Below are 21,036 nucleotides of genomic sequence, written 5' to 3' on the forward strand. Positions count from 1 at the left end.
GTTACAGCCGTTTACATTGTACCTAGAATTTGCAAAGGGCGAGAGGGAGGAGATTGAGGATAAAAATATGATTCAGTCCCCCCATCAAGCTGGCTTGCTCTCCCTGCCTCCCCTACCAGAAGCATCCTTCCTCACCTGTCATTTCCATGTTTCTCACATTCTGCATTGTAAACTGTTTTCTTGTCTGTAACAACATCTACTGCACGTCTGTCCGTCCTGGGTGAGGGATCCCTCCTCTGTTGCTCACCCTGAGGTTTCTCAGATTTTTCCCTGTTAAAAGGGTTTTCTATGGAGTTTTTCCTCAGTCGATTTCCAGGGTCTAAGGGCAGAGGATGTTGTTATGATGCCATGTGAAGCCCTTTGAAACAAACTGTTTATGAAAACGGGCTATACAAATAAAATTGCCTTGCGTGCAGTCTTTCTGTGTGTATTGTGTTCATCGCGTATTACAGTAAAAAGGAACACTTCTCTCTCCTTCTCTCCAGACCAACCGAGCTTGCCCAACCCAGTCAAAAACCTACCGGGTTGGCAGGCTTTTTTGGCCTTGGGTTCAAATGATGAATTCTAATTGGAACTAAAATACCAAACAACTCGAACTATGACTTCATTCATTATACTGTACACTGCAAGGCACTAACAAACCTCAGCAGTGGTAACAATAGGAAACTCATTAAAATATCAGTTGATTCAGGTGTTACATGCGCTCGCATCATGCAGTCCCTACGACCACCTCCTCGGTCAGATGCCAAGTTGAACCATCTGATTACATGTTTATTGATGTCCATGTCTGCCACTTGCTTTGCCACATGACTTTTGTATACAGCTCTTATACAAACAACATTCATAGCAAATGAATGCAAGCACCATAAGGGACAAAGTCCACAGTGGACAACACACCATTGGAGGAGAGAGTGGTTAAAAGTGCGAGGCTGAAAAATGAGAAATACCTCTGTTAACAAATGAGAAGCCTGTACACTTACTCCAACTTAACGCCCACCAATTGGCTGACAGTTTTATTGAGGGCAAGTGTAGTTAGCCATCAAACAAATAAACACCCAAGCAAAATAAAAGGTCAGTAATTACAAACGGAGAAAATTTGTAGGTTAATTTTATACATTATTATATCTAATAAGAAAAAAAAAGACCTATGTTAGGGCAGCATGGTGGTGCAGTGGTTAGCACTGTCGCCTCACAGCAAGAAAGTTCCATGTCCGGGTTCTTAAGTGATCCTTAAGGATCACTGCATTTTTCAGTGATTTTGCTAAAACGCCATGCCAACATTCAAAAATGAAAAAACTAGGTTGTTACAACTTTTGGTTTCATTGGAATAATGTAATAGCAAGTGATTTCAAGGCTACAATACAGAGGAGATTCAATCGAACGTATGCATCTCACTTAAATCCTACATGCACTCAAAGATATTATGACGCAAACTCAGACGTGCAGAAATCAAGGAGCAAAGTCAACTGTTGCCATTTGCGCGTAGTGTCCTCATGGATGCGTTGTGAAACGCGCTCAGGAGGAAACCTACGTCCTTGAGAAATTTGGTAAGCAGAAACGCTTCCTCAATAATGTAGTGTGAAATTGCACATTGTGTTAACAGACTAATAGTATTTTCAGTTTTTAGTGCATTCGGTCACGTATTTTGATAGAGTTTGGAAAACAGTCATTGCTAGCTAGATACACACATGCAGTTTCTTGCCAATGTAGCATCGCAGGTTTAAACTAGAAAGGCTGCTACTATATTCTCCTTGGTTTATTTGTGTTGAATGGCATCAGCTTGAAATATGTAGAGCAAGTGGTGTGAGTTTGTGTTTTTGCAGTTGCAGAGGCAACAGTCGCATGCTGGTAATTCGTTTTCATTTATCTGTGTGCTTGTTTTATGTTGGTAAATCTGCAAAGAAAAAAAATCTGAGATGTAGCCTACTGTTCTCTTCTACCAGATGGATGTATTATACTGTTTGGACATGAATAACAACAGTCGGACAAACGCACAGTAATGGTCCACTAGTTATCATTAGGCTGCTTTGTTCCCTAAATAATAAACCTCATTAAGTGTCTCAACCTGCTGGTTGGCTCGGTTTACCAGTAAACAACATCTGAGGTCATTGTAGCACCTAGGATTGACACCACAAGATAACGTGTCCTATTTTGGATGTAGCTTCTTCTTCAGCACTCATGTTGTCACTGCTCTGTGCTGTCAAACAGGCATGGCATGGTTCTGCAAAGGGGTCACACAGCTGTTAAATGATTGGCTGTTTCCCAGTCGCTCTAGAGTCTAAGGATATGATAGGCTATTTCAGTGAGCCAGGCAGGTGCATATGTCGGTTAGATTATTGGCATGTCACTCTTTGCACACTCCATTGTTAAGGGATGTGGTAGGCTGTCCTGAGCTGGTTCATTTTTGTTATGTGCTTTCATGTTGTACACATTGTGCATACACATCCAAATATCGAATTGTGTTGTGGTTGGTTTGCATTATAACTGATAAATCCAAAGCCAGAGGCCTAAATGAAAATTTAAATTTAAATCCATTTTTTGTAATTGGTAAAAATAGATAAACGCTCAGGTGCAACTGACTCATATTGTGATTAACTCTGCTCTATATCTGTTTTATAAGCAGTGCTAATTTTGACAGCTGAAGAGCTTACTTATCATTGTCTCTTTTTTTCAGGCTCTGAATGTGGAAGTGCAAACAGTGCTGTGAGACTGTATCTACGAGGTACCAGTTACTAACACACTACAAATTGAAACATTATGGTCTGAGACAGTCATATCCATGTACATACTATGAATGCCCATGCTCCTTCAGAACATGGAGTGCTCTTAAAACTCATTTGACTCGAGGTCATGTTGATGTGTTACTTTCCAGAAGTGCAGAACAAGGAGTGTTTACATGCCCTTTGTGCCCTGGAAGTGAAATACCATCTAGTAGAAAGTACTTTTCTCACATCAATAATCATCTGATGCTCAGTGTTGCCATTTCTGCTAATAATCCTGTGGGAAAAGCTACAGCTAAGGGAGGTCCACTGGCATCAGCCTTCAAACGCAAACAATACGACAAGGAAAAATTTAAGGTTGTGGAACCTGTTGAGTATGTCCTGGAGCCAAGGTCCAACAAAACATTTCAGTACATTCCCTTATTAAAGTCTTTACAGGAGTTACTTGCTCGTAAAGATATAGTTGATAAACTTGTTGATAATCATACAACCTTATCTACAAATGTAAACCAGTATATGTGCTTTCAGGATGGTGAGTATCACAAAAAAATATCCTTTTTTTGGTGAGGATTTAAGGGTTACCCTATGTTTTTATATTGACGACTGCGAGGTTTGCAACCCAATGGGAATGTCACGCAAAAACCACAAACTTTGTGCAGTGTACTGGATTTTAAGGAACTTACCTCTGGGTTGCAGCTCGTCCCTTTCCTCAATCTACTTGGCACTGTTATTTAAAAGTGATTATGTTAAAACTTTTGGCTATGAAGCAATATTTGAACCTCTGTTACATGATGTAGTGATTCTGGAACAGCAAGGCCTATATATTCCATATCTTGGAGTCACAATCAAGGGCACAATACAATGTGTAGTTGCTGATAATCTAGGAGCTCATGGGCTGGCTGGTTTTGTCGAGAATTTTTCAGGAAAATATTTCTGTCGATTTTGTACAGCTCAGCTTTCTGACATTCAGACAGAAGAAGTGAAAACAGGAGTTTTTGTGTGCAGAACCAATAAGTCCACCAGCTTCACGTCAAAACAGCTCAAGAAAAGGGGATAAGCTGCTTTCGGGTAAGAAAATCTTGCACTTTAACAGCCTTTCTCACTTTCATGTGACAACAGGTTATCCCCCCAGGTATTGTCCACGACCTATCGGAGTGCAAACTATCAGAGCATCAAAATTGTTATCAGGAACTGTCAAAGGTTGTTGCCCAAGCATCATTTTCTGGAGCACTATCCAGAAATAATCAAATGTTTTGGTCCCCTTGTTAGGGGACCATGCGATTCGAAGCCAAACATAGCTTTTTTAAGCAGGTTGTTAGGCATACAAATAACTTCAGGAATGTCACTTTTTTATTGGCAACACAACATCAGTTAATGGTTGCCCACCATATGCTTCGCCCTGACAAAGAAAAACTCTCCTTTGATGTTGTTCAGATGTCAGAGGCCTCCACGGATGTCCTCAATGATGATGTCATCAACTCAATAACCCAGAAGTACCCTGAAATCACTACTGTAAATCTTGCACAAAGTGTCACTGTTAATGGCATAAAATACAAAAAAGGTATGACAGTTGTGCATGGATCATGTGCTGGTCTGCCAGAATTTGCAGAAATAATTCAGCTTTGCCTGATAGTAAATGATTTGACTCTCATAATTAAAAAACTGACCTCATGGTACCGAGACCACTATCGAGCTTTCGAGTTGCATCCAACAAAACAGTTTGCAGTGACTGAACTGAAGGAGCTTTCTGACCAGTATCCTATGGCTGACTACAGAGTTGGATCATTTTGAATGGTGACTTTAAAATTTCTACATGTTACAGGTAATTTCTGTAAATGAAATATTAGGGCTGATATTAGCTGAAATTAGAGACGATATGCTTTTCTGCTGATTGGATTCCTTGATGATTTTTTCAGGTGCCAATTTGATTTAAAATGCGTTACTTCGATAGTGAAGATTTTTGTCATTTTTAGTTGGCTTTTCTAACACCAGACAATGTGAAAAAGTTGAATGATGATGATGTCTACAGACTATATCAGGAGCCATATTTCCCCTGAAAAATGCACATCACATGTGAGTCAGTTTAAGCTTGAAGATTTGAGATTTCTCATGAATATAGACTAAAATGAAGCATTGGATTAGAAAAAAAAAAAACATTTTTTTCTCCGACGCCTATAAAACATGATAAACTGATTTTTCAGTTGTTAAAACTAAAATGAAGTGTTGAAGTGCTGAAATTCATTATGTAAGGGCTGATGAAATTTATGTACGAAATTCATTCAGTATTTTGTTTTTGTTTTTCAGATTGAACACAGGATGGCTGCATCACTGAGAGTTGTACTTGGAGTGGACAATGCACCAAAAATAACTCTGCCCAGTGGGATGCCGGATTCTGTAGAGGCTCTCAAAGAAGAAATTAAAAGACAACTGAGATTGCAATACCGAGACATAGAATTCGACAGTGAGTTTGTGAACTTGACAGAGATGTCAGAAATTAAAGACAAGAGCACAGTTAAAGTAATCTACCTTACAGATCAGTCACAGATAACCACATGTCAGCATGCTTCGCAGTGGTTAGATGGTAGTTCGTTGCCCACAGCATCAGACACAGAAATACTTTCCTCACCCGAATAAGCATCCTCAGGTTCTTCCCCTAGATCACAGCCATGGCCCCAAAATTTCCAGATACCTCAGTTTACTTATGAGGTACAGATTCAGTTGGAAAGGGCCAACCAAGCCCTTTTGAATAGTGACACTCTTTTGAGTCCAACTCCCTAATTTAAGTCGGATACACTTGATGGTTTGGCATCAGAACTTGTCAAATACAAAGTTTATCCTTCAAGTTCAGAGTTTGATGATGTCGCCCAGGCCCTGATAACTAAGTATCCTTGTCTTAAGGAGCAGGGATCAATTACTGGCTTCTATGGGTGGAAAATTAGCTTGAAATATAAAATGGCAAACTTCCTCACAAGACTGAGGAACATTGGCTGCCCAAAGCTGAGCATCAGTACTGTCAAAGAAAAGTGAGGTGCCATGGATCAAAGTCCAAACTAGATGAAGAAGGCAAAGAAAGCAGAGGTCAACTTCTCTCCTGACTACCCAGCGGGCGAAACCAAAGAAAACCTTGAGAAGGAAAGGGAAGCACTTGCGTTAGAGGTGAAGAAGAACAACAAGCATAATCAGCTGTAAGCTTGAGAAAACCTTTGCTCATGGGAGACGAGAAGTAATTGAAGATATGCCCTTCGTACAGTAGCAGAGTTCAAAAACAGGTAATTTTCATGTTTTTATCGTTGTACATTTAATAAACAATAAGTACTTCATTTTGAAAAGTGGACTCAACTATCCTTGTCTTGGTATCATTCTTTTGAACCAGGTGAGTGGAGAAAGTTCCATGCATGTAGTCGATCTGTCCATATTATAGTGCACAGAATAGTAGCATGTAGGCCAAATCATTAACCTTCGACATCAAAAGTTAAAACCAAGGCAGACCTATGGTTACATTTCCACAATATTTGACCAGTCAAAAATAATGTGAGATCATTTTTAGTTCAAGTGAGTTTCTGTGTCAGTCTGTTGCAGGTAAATGCAGAGTTTGCTCGCATTACCACAATTCCCCTGCTTTCTACTTTTATGGGCCAACTGGATAATTTCTGCAGCCAACTGAGGAAAATTCTAGAAAAAAAACAAGGGAGGGGCAGCAGGACGCAGAATCTCCCAAATCATGGTAGCCATGGACCAGGTGGTTTTTTTTTTAACTTTAACCCTGACTCAAAGTGCAACTCCTAACATAGCGACCTTGCACACGGCCTGTTGCAAATTTTCTGACAGAGAAAATGCTGAACCTGAGCTGCTGCTCTGTGAAAACTCTGGAACAGCCTGCCAGAGAACCTCAGCTCTGAAGACATGGTCAGTGTTTTTAAAAGAGGGCTAAAGAGTCACCTTTTTAATCTGGCTCTTCTGTGACTGAGTTTGCTCCACTTCAAACTCTGATTTACATTTATATTCAAATTAAATCAGTAAAGTAGGATTTTCACTTACATTTGCTTGTAATAAAGTGCAGGAGTAGTTTGGTCGCCAGCAAGTGCGCATTACTCGCAGACTATTTCAGACTGCCATTATAGTCTCTCTTTATCACTGATTCACAGCAATGAAAATGATTTTGACCCAGTATTCTCTATTTATAATATCTACCATGATGATGTTCAAACATGCCATCTTCTGCAAAGTACAAGTTGCAACAAAGCCACCTGCCAAAATTACATATTCTTAGGGCTCCTGAGGTGAAATTTAAGGGCTCGCCCACCTCTAAATTGGACTAAATAAGGGTAATGACTGAATTGTTGGACATAAGGGTTTTGGCATCACCTGGCTAAACTCACCTTGTAACATTGACATTGTGTTGCATATTTACATGCCAGGTTTGTGGTGCATGGAGTCAAACACACCAACATCCAGCAAACACCTGTGTATGAGCATATTTGTTTCATCATATTTATACTCTTCTGTGTATTTCCATGATTCACAGTCTTTGCAAGCATTGCACAGCCTGATTAGATCGACTGATGCTGCATTTATGCTGACACACGTACACGCACACACAACACGTTTGCATAGCTATCCTTATTAGGACATTCCACTGATTTCCGTGGAGAGACAAACCCAAAACCTAATCCTAACCCTAACCATTTGATGGTTGCCTAATTTTAAACTAAACTCAATTCATATTTTAACTCTACCTTTAACAAAGAAATCATAAATTAAATTGTGCCAAATTAGGTCTCTAGACCTAATGTGGCAACACATATGAAGACTAAAGGTCCTGATAAGGTTACACCAGAAAAGGTCACCAATATGTGACCAAACCAATTTCACATACCCACAGAAGCAGACTCATGTGTGATTCCAGTGGCAAACACAAGGGGGCAGCCTCAGCCTTATTTCAGTCAGTTACAGACTGGATTACTAAAATGAATTCTGGCTCTGCCTATAAGAAAATGACAAAGCGTGTTTCAGCTTTGAATGTAAAATAGGACACATCTGAAAAGAAATTCATGAAATTTTTGGAGAGAAAATCATACATTTAAAATGAATGGACTAAAACAATCCCAGATATCCTACCCTTTTTTTTTTTAGTATCATTCCTCTCCAACTGGCAGGTGTCAGATGATTTATGATTATGTGCTCATTTGTAAGAGCATACGGCTTCATAATTTAAATTTTGTGTCTCATGTCAACATTTCTGTGCATGCTTTTCTCTTTCATACACTTGTACCGTCTGTCTTTCTCAAGCGTGTCTGCATTACAGTAATTTAAGCTTATGAATTCTCAGTGCACAACACCATTTATACAGGGACCAGTGCTTACAGCAAATTACCACAGCCTAAATGGATTCTAGTTCAGTGGCTCCAGTCCTTTGTTCTGAGATGAAGTCAAGACCAAATAATTAAAATGTGGCCTCATCAACCAGGGCCGTACCCAGGATTTTTCAAATACCGAGGCCAAATATTGCGAGACATCTTATTTGACAAAAAAAACATCGTAATTTGGTGACTTTTCATACATTTTCTGTTAGTGTCACAGTGGAAGGTGGAAATGTGCACACTTATCAATCGCGTGGCTATAGAAAGCTGAATGGCCACTATCCACAGCTGTTAGCACAACAATGTCAAGCAGGTATCATGATGCAACCAGTGATAATATAGCATCTTCTTGGGTTCACGTTATAGTCTGGTAGGTTAGCCAAATAGCCCAAGTCGTGTCGAGGTTCCCAACAACGTCATAAACAAAAGGTTACGACGACTCTCCAGCCTTTTTTCAATCTGAAATGCGCCAAAATCAAATCAAGAGAGATGAAAAATCCTCGACCTCTCCAAGCATTTTTGTGCCGACTGGAAAACGAAATCCTTTCTAGCCAGTTGTTGCTTGAACAACTGTTGCTTGAAATGCTAATTAAAAACTACCCTGATGATAATGATCATTGATCAAGCATCCCTACCTGCCATGCAAGGACAGAGTATGAACGGTGAGGCACCCATAGAGGGGAGTTACATTGCTACAGTGTAAACACAGGAACACAGGGAAAACCAAATACTGCACCGTCTCACTAGCGGAAGCAACTCACCTCCTTCTCTCTTTCTTTTCCTCTGGCCTGCTGGCTTTCCAAAGCTGAGTTTCGTTTGTTTTAGAGTAGACTTCTTCATCTTGCTTCCATTTTCAAATTCAACCCGACAAAAAAAAACTGACTGCGCGGAGTTTGAAGAGAACGTAGGCTATGTCCCGCGGTGCTGAGCTGACTTTCACGAGGCTGCGTCATATGATACAATGTTTCAAGTGTTCAGCTACGTTTTGAAATGGTGATGATAAAAAAGATTGTCTTATGTGGACTTTATTTTCAGAATAAACAAATGAGAATAGCAGCTTAATTTTCCACCAATCAAGCAAAGTCAGAAGGATTTTTATCATAAATTTATTTAACATTTCTGAGTTAAAAAAAAAAAACGTGGGAAAAAAAACCACCTAGGATAAGACCTCGGTGTCCTCAATGGTAGTTACGGGCCTGTCATCAACTGTCTCAAATGCAACAAAACTATGATTACAGTACCATACTTAAGTTTGGACACCTTTTGTGAATAAGTACTCATAAAGAAGATCAAACTTCTAGATATCAAATTAAAAATAATAACCACAATATTAGTAATGTGTTTCTGTCATCTGTTCCTTCTTCTTTTTTTTTCTTCTTTTTTTTTACCAGTAATCACCTACGTCTCAACAGTTTATGGGTCAGACACAGTCCTGTTCCTTGTGTCTGTCTCCCAGTCAGCTGTTGTCTCCCCTTGTGTTCTCCCACCTGTTTCATGTGGTGTGGTGTGATTAGTTGATATTTTAGTTAAGCCTTCACTGTCACTCAGTGAGATTGTCTGTTTAGTTTATATGTTTTTCTTCATGATGTACCAGCCTGTTTGTTCTTCCTGTGTTTTTTCTTGGTAATTTAATCTGTTCAGTCTGCGATTTGACTTTGTTTACTTTGACTGTTACACATATTTACTTAGATTAACTGTTCCTGCCTCATCTCTCATTTGGGTCCACCTACCTCCTGCACCATTACCTGTTGAGTTTGGCTTACACAGCAAGAAGAATTAACTTGTATCTATGTGCATTGACAATAAAGACATCCTGTTCATAATACCCAGTGAAATACATAAAATACCTCTTATTCTATGTTATCACCAAGAGAGGGAAATAAAAAAAAGCCATCCACAGAGGGCCAAAGAATAGTCAGTACAAATTATTTAACAATCACCGTGAACGAATGTGTGTAAGAGTGTGGCCATCACGATTCATCTCAAGAAGCCTGAAATATTCCTAGTTTTAATATTTCCTGTCCTTTCCACATCTTCATCGGACTTATCTCAATCCCATAAACTCGCTCTGTGTATGGATTTTTTTTACTTTTTTTTTATTCAACTTTTTAATTCTGTTCAATTACTCCTTAAATACAGTGCATTTTAATCAATTCTACCTGTGAATCATGGACACGACTCTGGTTAACGGTAAGTTTTTCCCCAATGCCTATTTATTTTAATGTGTTTGTGTTTAACGTAACTGTTATTTCTGTGCGCACAAACGTGTCCGTTTCCTCTACCACAGCTCGCAACAATGTGTGATATTATTAAACGTGTTTGATGTAGACATAATTAGGGTTATTGGGGGGTGTCTGACCACATGCCATGTGTGTGTGTGTGTGTGTGTGTGTGTGGTGCGTGTGTGTTTAAGTCTAGGTTTGTCCCGCAATATGCACATGCCCACATTGACTTTTGACAAGCTGCACTACACATCGCTCTCCAAATCTATCATAGATGACATGGAGATATCTTTCAAAAACGATCAAAAGGTGCACCTAACGTTTCTGTATGGGAAGGCGATCATTAAATTACACTTTAGACCTGTGAAGATTAATTTTTAAATAAGATTGCAGCCATGTATGCCCCTCACGTGAGCGACCATGGGCGATATATGACATATTACATGAACCAGGCAGGTGGGGCTACGCCGGGTTTCATAGGAACGAGCACCCAATATGGTAACGGCCTGGGGGGTATTTTTCGCAGTTTATTCAGGATTGCCCTGCCACTGCTGCGAAGAGGTTTAAATATAGCAAAACCTCATTTAAAGACAGCAGCCACCAGCATTATGGGAGATGTGGTGTCAAACATAGCGAGAAGTGCCATGCCGGGGCACCAGGAAGGAAATGGGTTTATTGTACGCTGCGCAAGACCAAGAAGAAGACCCCCCAGTGTCACCGCCCCTAAAAAGAAGAAAAGGAATAAAACACCTGCCAAAACACAAAGTTGTTCCAGAAAGAAGGCAGCACCCAAGAGGAGAAGAACATCATCAGCTCGCGGCAGACCAGCGATAAGAGACATATTTTGAAAAAATGTCGCTGATTCACACCCAGTCAGGAAGAATGTGTGAAAACCGAGCTGAACCTGTTCACAGTCCCATACACGCAGACGTCTATTGAGAAATCTACATATGTGGAGGTAGCACCAGTCTCAGCTCTCACAGAGAATGGCCCCCTGGAGTTCTATATTTCAGCATGCAGTGAGGATTACCTGGATTTGAACGACTCATATATCTACACACGAGTGCGGATCCAAAACCCGGATGGGACGGCTGTGGACGGTCAGGCTGACGTGGGGTTTATTAACTACCCCGGATGCACGTTATTTTCTCAAGTTGATGTTAAAGTCGGGGATAGGTTGATCACACAGAGCTCCAACACATACCCATACAGGGGAATAATTGAGTGTTTAATCAATTATAACACGGACACTCTGAACACACAATTTAGCAATGTGCTGTTTCGTAAAGACGGCCATAATCACTTGAATGACACGTCTATAACTGGCGCTAATCCCGGACTCGCCCACAGAGGAGCGTATACCGTACTCAGCAGAATTGTTGAGCTAATTGCACTGATACATGCTGATTTGTTTTCCAAGAAAAACTTTTGCTCAATGGAGTCGACATATCGTTAAAGTTTTTACACTCTACAGACCAGTTTTGTCTGATGACTCCACAAAATGTCTTGTATAAAGCCAATATCATGTCAGCCAGCATATTTGTGAAAAAAGTCTCCATCTCTCCCGCTGTCAGACGAGCTCACAGCAGAGCTGTCCAACACACAAACGCAAAATATGCAATCAACACAGTTGCCTTAAAGACAATTCTCCATCCCCCAGGGCACCAGGGTGTGCAATCAGGAAAACCTTTACAACGGCCAGGTCCTGAAATTTGTAATTGTATGCTTTGTTGATAACGAGGCCTACACAGGGTCACATATCAGAAAACCATTTCATGTTCAGCATTGCAACACCGAGTTCATCAGCCTGTATGTTGATGGTGCACCCTATCCAGCCAAGCCGTTTCAACCACATTTCCCAAATGGTCAATATGTAAGAGAGTACTTTCAACTCTTTCAAAGCACGGGTCGACACCTGTAGGACAGATCACTCGCCATAAACAGAACAGAATTTGGGTCTGGCTACACCCTGTTTTGTTTCAACCTGGAACCTGACGAGGGTCATGGCGGAAACGTTTCTCTGATCAAGTCTGGAAATGTGAGATTGGAGGCACGATTCAGAAATCCCACAGCCATTACTGTTAACCTCATTTGTTATTCAGTGTTTGACTCAGTCATTGAGATATCCAACAGTAGTCAGGTGCTGCTGGACTCCTACTGAGAACCATGAACACCGCCGAGCTGACCAGAGTTGTTAAAAAAATACTGAAGGGAGACCAGTGTTTTTTAGGTGTACTGGCGTGTGATGAGCTCCCGAAAAAGAAAACACCGTGGTTCCCTGCAATGACGATTGTTAACACAGATCCGTCACATGTGCCCGGAGAGCATTGGCTAGCGCTTTACATCACAAAAGACAAGAACGGATGCTGTTTCGACAGCTTTGGGAATACACCTGATATTTTTGGCCCCGAGATAAACACTTTTTTTTGGAAAAAATCTATAGCTGTGTCTTATTAAAAAAAACAGGTTCAAAGCCATCAGGCTGTCTCCTGTGGCCAACACTGTGTGTTTTTTCTTTACCACATGCAGAAAGGAATGTCTTTTGATAGAGTGTTAAAAATGTATACAGATAATTTACTGCGTAATGATGCTATGGTGTGTACGTTTGTAAACAATATCAAACCTGTAGCCGTGTGCCACGGCCATGATTTTACATGTGTGCAGTGTGGAAAATAAAAAAAATAAAAACACGAGAAATCAGTATGCTCTCAAGCATATTTTATTCTCATAGAAAACATCATTACATATGCACCAGCATTTATTTATAGTAAAAACATACAAAGCAAAACGTGTGTGATAAGTAAAAAAAAATCATGGATTTACATCAACCAAAATGCTTTTAAAAATAAAAGCCGGTATAATGCATGTATTGACAAGGACAATAAAATGACAAAAAAAGAAAAGAAAAGAAAAGAACAATGCAGACATCAATTCCATCAGCTCTTTCACATTGATCAAATAGCTTTTTTAAAAATAAGCCTGTATAATGCATGTATTGACAACAATAATAAAATGAAAGAAAGAAGAAAAAAAAAACTAAACATCAACAGGTCTCCCACAACTCGTCACCCAACATTGTTCTCTTGCTGCCTCTTCTAACAACAGGTGTTGAACAGGTAAAGCTGACATCGTCTGCGTGTTTCATGTCACCGATAGCTCTGCGGACATGAGTGTGTGGTGTCGCCAAAAGCGGCACATTTAAACCAGCCAAAGTTTTTAGAAAAGTCGACCACCGCCTCGGTCTTGACGAGTCGCTCACGTTGTGCCTCGCTGTGACATTCTTGATCAAATCATACACATGTGAGCCTTTAATTATTTTATCATTGAGAATAATCTCCCCTTGGTCTGACCACGACACAGTGTCTGGAGCCCTCCTCAGTCATGTCAAAATGTGCTCCGCGTTTCTCCGACTCCTCTTAGGCATGTGTTTAATTAAATCTGAAACTACGCGTCTCTAGCGTCTGGTGTGTGTGCAGCAGATGTGGCAACAGCGCCCTCTTCAGCATGAGCAACGGCCTGAACAGGGTTTTGGGAAATAGGGAGCGACAGAGTCAACACATTCTTTTCCCGCTCACCTTGTCTCACAAGTGTCAGATATCTCTGTAAGATGGATGCATATTTTTTGGCTTTTTCATGCAAATTCACACCTGGCTGATCCAGAACCTCGGCCATGGCTTTGTCCAGCTCGTTTTGCACATCAACTCTAATTGAGCTGGTGCTCTGCTGCTTCAATGAATCCAGCTGACGTTGGGGAACCAGATACATTTTATCCGCATTTTCCATGGCTCCCTCTACTTTCTCCGGACGAGGTCAACAATGAAAGGGATTGCAGCACCTAACAGCGGCAGTAAAAAGCCCCCAGACTGGTTTACAGATTTTCTCTTTTTAACGAGTTTGACTTTTTTGTCTGCAATGAGTCTGATCTGTTTTTTTTTTTCTTCTTAAGCTGTCTGTATTGCCGGGTGTTCAGAGGTATGTTCCCATTTTGCACATTAAGCGCTATTTCACACAGAGGAATGATGAGATCGGACCCCGAATTTGCTATAATGACCTTTCTCATATTCGGCGGTGACTTATATAGCAGTTCGAGCAGTGGGAGGTTTCTTTGTACGCGTGAAAACGTCATGACTTTTTTTCCTAATCTTTCTTTAGGCACGTAGACGACCGTCTTCTCAGCCAAAAGATTGCTTCTGAGTCTCAAATGATCAGGGGTCTTTGCTTTATAATCTATGAATAGGTACCTGTAAGTGGCGGAGGTTGCGTCATTGAACGACTCTAAAAAATATTTGCTGTTTCCTGGAAACATCTGTCTCCTTAATAATGAGGTTTGGTAACGGTCCCTGGGGTTTTTGAAAAGGACCGGATAGTTGGCGTTTAGGCTTATGGTCCTGCTGGCTTTGCCTTGGATAAACAGATTTTGCACCAGATATATGCAGCTAAGATTTCGATGATGCACATATTTTGTAAAAACATTTTGAACTTCTATATTACCACTGGCGTCATTCATCAAGTCGTCAATAATTAGTAGATTTTTTTTTTTCAGGCGGTAGTAGAGAATCGTCACACAGAGAGTCCGGTGAACCCTTCACAAAGTTTATCTCTCTGAGTTTTAAGAGTTGGTTGTACAGCGGCTGCCAACACAAATAAATGTAAACAACGTTGTCTATAGGGTGTGAAATAATCCACTGCGCCTTTTCTATAATATCTTTAACAAAAAAAGTTTTTCCACAATTGGATGGGCTGCTCACCACCATGCTAAAAGGGTGTTTTAACCGGGGGTCAAAACCAGAATCCATTTTTAAAAACCGTAAGGCAGAGCGGTGTAATCGGTAAACACACGGAGCTTGTTATAAACTACCTGAACTCTTTTAACTACTGTGTCATTTTTAAGGTAGAATCGCTTTTTATCGCGCTTGATCGTATCCAACACAGCTGTCAAGTGGGCGTCTGTGTTTTTATTGGCTGCGAATGATTGAACCAAGCCCTTCAGGGATTGGGGGGTGACGGTTTTGGAGTTGACAGAGTTTAATGTCACACCCTTGCATTCAACAGCGGTCTTGCCGTGGTGTGTTTGGTACGCGTAACACTTGGGCCCTCCAGACACAAACTCTGTGATAAAGTCCCCATCCTCTAACTCATCTGTTAAATCACCCAGATACGGACCTGTCGGGGGGACCCACTCCCTGGTTGAGATGTGAAGATCACAGTGTCGGTGTCGCAGTAAAGCACGCGCTCCTGCAGCTTGTCAAGCAGGTTGTAGAGCTCGAGGCATGCATGCGCGGTGGTCATGGCGCCTATGAACACATTCACGTCTTTCACCCGAGCCCCCACACCGTCTGCGTGTGACCATTGCACCATAGCATCGTCGTCAGAGATGAAACAAAACTGGCTCACTTTGTAATGATCACTAAACATGAGCTGGGTGAACCTCTCAGGCTCTGGTATCAGCTCACATGTGACCATGTAACAACGCATGCTAAAACGGCCCCAGAGCGAGTTGAGGAGGAGTTTGTTACAGCTTCTGACTGCTTTGTTGACACCAATTTTGGCCGGGTCAAGTCTGATACCCTCCTTTTCATAATAGTCGGCTATGTATTTCTCACGTTCCTGAGGTGTTGTGGCGTGTTTGGGGTAGCCTGAGGATTCCTGTTTGCATTTCAGGAAGGTCTTGACATATTCTTTAAACAGCGTGTCGTCTTGTTCGGAAAGTGCCAGACTTCAATGTGCAACAAACGATACCCCTTTTCCAGAGCTTTTTGAAGTTCAAAAGAGACCCACGTCCCAGACAACTGACGCTCTGTGTCACTACGTCTGCACTCATCTGACTGATTTAGCTCTTCAGCACAGGTACGGCATAGTGGGAACATGAGCTTGGCGGGAGCCTTGTATGGGAGGACGGGGTGATAGAGCCCCCGCGGCGGCAGCACAACACATTTAATGAGACCAAAATAGCTTTCAATGTTATCAAAGTTGTAATGAATAATTTGCGGATGACCTACAGGGTATTGTTTTTTTAGACTGCACTGTGGGGTAAAGGCTGGTGAAGTCGTAGTAGTGAATTTTCCCACCACCCATGCACTGGTGGTACAGTTTCATTGCATTTGTACGCCCCCCAAACAATGCATCTCTAGAGTTGAGACGTTCGGGTTTTCTGTACGTGGATAGAAAACCTCTAACGGCCTGGTCAGATCGACACAGTGCACTCCACTCACACCCCCACATCACAACCACTCTCAAGCCATACTGCATTCTCAGGGCTGTCACACGCTCAGAAAACTGGTGGAAGAGTTCACCGTAAGAAATTTTGGACACTGGGTTCTTCTCGCTCTCCACATGACACTTGACACAGCCGTGGTAAAAACAACCAGCAAATTTATAACACATCTTTGTAGACTCACAGAAACCATCAACAAAGTATGGCCCGATCTTCTGCTCACCCGCGTTAAGAGCGTGTTGGATGTGTATGTTTTCAGCGTGCATAACATACTCCAGCCACTGTATGGAGGCGTTAGAGCAGGTCTTATTTTGTGTCACATACGCCCCATCGTATGTCAGAGCCACTGTGTCGCGGGGTAAGAATAGTGTTTTATAAACCCCCATGCAGCTACCCACTAATGTGGTGAAACTGTATGGATCTATCTGTGTACAGTTTAAAAATGAGTCGCAGTAGATTGTGTAGGCCTTTCTCAACACCTCCACATCATTGATGCAGTATTTGCGCATTTCAGATTGTAGGTCAAATGTTTCATGACACACTGTGTTGTACCACTCCATAAACTTCTTCTGCTTGCTGACGCTCATTTTATCAAAGCCGTAGCAAGACGGTTCTGGGTATTTACCCTTGTAGATGTCATTTGCTCTTGTGTTAAACTGGTGCGGAAAGTGTCCTTTTTCCAAATCTTCAAATCCTAGAGTGTTGGGGTTTTTTGCCAAACACATCGGTAGAAAAGAAAAAGAGTCGATCCATCTCTGGTCGTATGATTTATCGTACATATGGATCACTCTGCTTTTGTCCAGCGGGGGATTGTTCTGTCACAGAACAATCCCCCGCTGGACAAAATGCTCCAGCAGGATGTAGTTGTCAAAACCAATGCTCCAGCAGGATGTAGTTGTCAAAACCTGAAGTGTTGTGGGCTATGAATGTGAATCCGCGAAACTTGGGCCATCTGTAATGATCAACAAATGCCCCGACACAGCGCAAAGTGTTGAAACAGAATTTGTTTCCATCCATGTCCATAGCACACACAAAACATGCCTCGTGTCTTCCCTCGTGGTACCGGGTTTCAAAATCATAAAATATGTATTTTCTCTCCAGGTCTTTTTTTTCTATAGGCTGTATAAAGCACATGTGGCCTGAGCTGCCGCTGATGAGACATTCATTACAGTGGGCACATTTTGCAGGTGCACAAGCGTGTTTTTTTTTAACCAACTTTGTAAATCACCCTATTATGTTCGTGTATGACTCAATAACCACACCAGGTGCTTCGTTTATCTTGCCTTTATCGATCTACTGCAGTTCTCCCACTTTACGACACTTGCCGTATATCACAGCTGCAGGCCTTAAAGGCACAGTAACATGTCATTAATTGTGCATAACTTCACATAGCCCAACAGGGCAAAATACTTAACGTTTTCAGACATTAAATTTTTCCCCTCACCCCCTGGAAACCGAAACATGACATAATGTCCACATCCCCCCCCAAGTGTCACTATCATCCTGTCACATAGTCCCCGTGCCAGACAGGCGGAACCCTCATTCTCTGAGGGCGCGCTGGCCTTGCGACTGCATCGGGTGGTGCTGTTGCATCAACCCCCACCCGGTTGGTTCCTGGCCTGGGCTGCCGGCCTAAGGCCGCTGCTGAAAACACGGGTGGGTGATCCAGGTGCCGTGGGGGCTGTGACTCTGTGCTGGCGGTTTGAGTGCCAACGAGTCCCATTTTCCAGTCTGTAAGTGGCCGGCCCCAGCTGCTTCGTCACCCGCAGGGGCTCTGACCAGTAAGACCGCAGCTTATTCTGGTGGTGGAGGCGTTTGATCCTGACCCAATCCCCTGCGGAGAGTGAGGGGGTCTGCACTCTGTGCTTGGCATCGAACCTCTCTTTCATCCGAGCTTGTGCACCCTTCACCTGAGCTCTGGCTTTCTGGAGGCCTGAGCTCCTACATGCAGGAACTGGCTCAGCTCTCAAGCAGTCTAGAGGTTGCTTTAGTTCACGCCCAATCATGAGCAATGCAGGAGACACTCCTGTGGTAGAGTGCTTAGATGCTCGGATGGTCAGAAGAGTTTGGTTGAGAGCGTCGCTGAAGGTTTTCCCTTCTTCCAGACTGGCTCGGATTCCATTTTTGAGTGTTTTATTCAGTCTTTCCACCCCTCCATTACTCTCTGGGTGATACACTGCTGTTCTGATGTGCTTGATGGACCGTAGTGCGAGAAACTCTGTGAACTCCGATGATGTGAACTGGGCTCCATTATCTGTTGTGACGACACTGGGGAGGCCTCAGCGCCCAAACAAGATGTCAAGGCAGTCAATAACCGAGTGCGCAGTGATGGAGCACAGTGGAAAAACCCCTGGCCACTTTGAGTGAAGATCGTGTACAACCAGCATGTAACGAGCGTGAGCAGGTGCCCCATGAAGTTCTCCACACAGGTCGATTTGGATATGCTCCCAAGGTGAAGACAGCCACAGTGTTGGAGTGAGAGGGGCTGTAGCCGGCTGACCCGTTTTTCCGCTCAGGAGACAGCAGGCACAGTTACGTACCAGCTCCTCAACATCTGAGTCAATGTGGGGCCACCACACTGTGTCACGGCAACGCTGCTTTACCTTGACCACCCCAAGGTGCCCCTCATGCGCCATGTGTAGAACCCTGGACCTTAGAACCTCCGGAACGACCGCACGATGACCACGAGCTATGCACACCTCCCCCCAGCAGGAGAGCTCGTCACGGAAGCGGTAATAGGGGAGCAGCCTGTCCTCCACTTTGGCAGGCCAGCCGTCCTGAATGTAGCTGCGGAGGGATGAGAGAGTTTCATCAGCAGCTGCAGCTTGCTGCAGCTCTGTAAGGGTGACCACTGAGCTGAGGGGTGCATGCAGGACGTTGACCCAGTCTTCATCGCTCTCAGTGTCCAATGCTACCCCACCCATCTCCTTCGTCACTGACACAGCTCTTGACAAGAGGTCAGCCACCATATAGGCCCGCCCAGGCACAAACTCAAGACTGAAGTTATACTGGTTCAGCCTGTCAGCCCATCTCAGCAATCTCATGGGCCTATGCCCTGAGCCTTGAGTCGCCAGCAGGGCCGTCAGTGCTTGATGGTGTGTGCGGATGGTGAAGGGCCTCCCATACAGGTAGACATGCCAGCGTTCGCACGCCCAGAGGCAGGCCAGTGCCTCCCTCTCCCCCACCGAATACTTCTGCTCTGTTGGAGTAAGTGCCCGTGAGGCGAAAGCCACCGGGCGTTCCACCCCCTCCTGGGTCTGGGAGAGTACAGCGCCCAGTGCCACCCCAGAGGCGTCACAGGTGACAGTGGTGGGCGCAGTCAGGCTGAAATGGGTTAGTGTGGGTGGGGACGTGAGTTGCTGTTTGATAATACGCACGGCTTCATGGCAAGCCGGGGTCCAGTCCCACACCACATCTTTCCTGAGAAGCCGACGCAGCGGAGCTGTCGCGTCAGAGTAGTGTGGCATGAATCTGAGGTAGTAGGCGGCCATCCCCAGGAAGGACGACAGCTGGGAAGGCGACTGCGGGTCCGGCAGAGACAGAATGGCCTCAGTGTGGGACATAATAGGGGTGATGCCCTTCTTTGAGAGCCTGAAGCCCAGAAACTCAACCTCCTCAGCCCCAAACGTGCACTTCTAATGTCCCAAAGTCACAATGCCTAGCCAGTTCACGTAGTGCTGACACATAATGGGCAACAGTCTCACCCATCTTCTGGGCCCTCTGACGAAACTCGATGCATCCGTCGGCTTCTGCCGGAGCTGAAATGAGCCTGCAAGGTGGCTGTGGCGTACTTATCGTCCGACAAGGAGAGCGTAGCGAAGATCCGCTGTCCTTCCTGCCCGAGACAATGGCGGAGCAGCGTGCACTTCCTCGCTTCTTGTAGGTCCGTGTGACCCAAAGCCAACAAATAATCCTCAAACGACGTTAGCCAGCGATCCCAGGGAACAGCTGGATCGCCGGGAACAGCAGAAAAGGTGGCGGTGGTGGTAAGACGAGTTCAGACATCCTCGTTCGGCAAATATTATGTTCGTGTATGACTCAATAACCACACCAGGTGCTTCGTTTATCTTGCCTTTATCGATCTACTGCAATTCTCCCACTTTACGACACTTGCCGTATATCACAGCTGCAGGCCTTAAAGGCACAGTAACATGTCATTAATTGTGCATAACTTCACATAGCCCAACAGGGCAAAATACTTAACGTTTTCAGACATTACACACCCCACAGCCGATAAAATATTTTAAGATGTCGCAGGGGATCTGGCCATGAGTTTTATCGTGCTCTTTGTGTGCTTTGTAACAAACCTCTGATTTGCAGATATGGTTGCAGTCCTTGCATTTGAAAGTGTTTGACGCTCATTCACAGCAGTGTGTAAAGCACACATTGCACAAATATTTACATTTATGCCTTAGAGGACTGTCATAAGCAGTAATTACAGACATACACTGCGCCAAAAAAGTTTTCACGTTGGTGATTAAGTAGTAGTGATTGTTGTGTAGATAAAGCCAGATGGTGTT

Source organism: Aulostomus chinensis, chromosome 10, assembly GCF_037954235.1.
Source record: "Aulostomus chinensis isolate RoL2024-O1b breed Wild chromosome 10, RoL_Achi_v1.0, whole genome shotgun sequence".
NCBI classification, from domain to species: domain Eukaryota; kingdom Metazoa; phylum Chordata; class Actinopteri; order Syngnathiformes; family Aulostomidae; genus Aulostomus; species Aulostomus chinensis.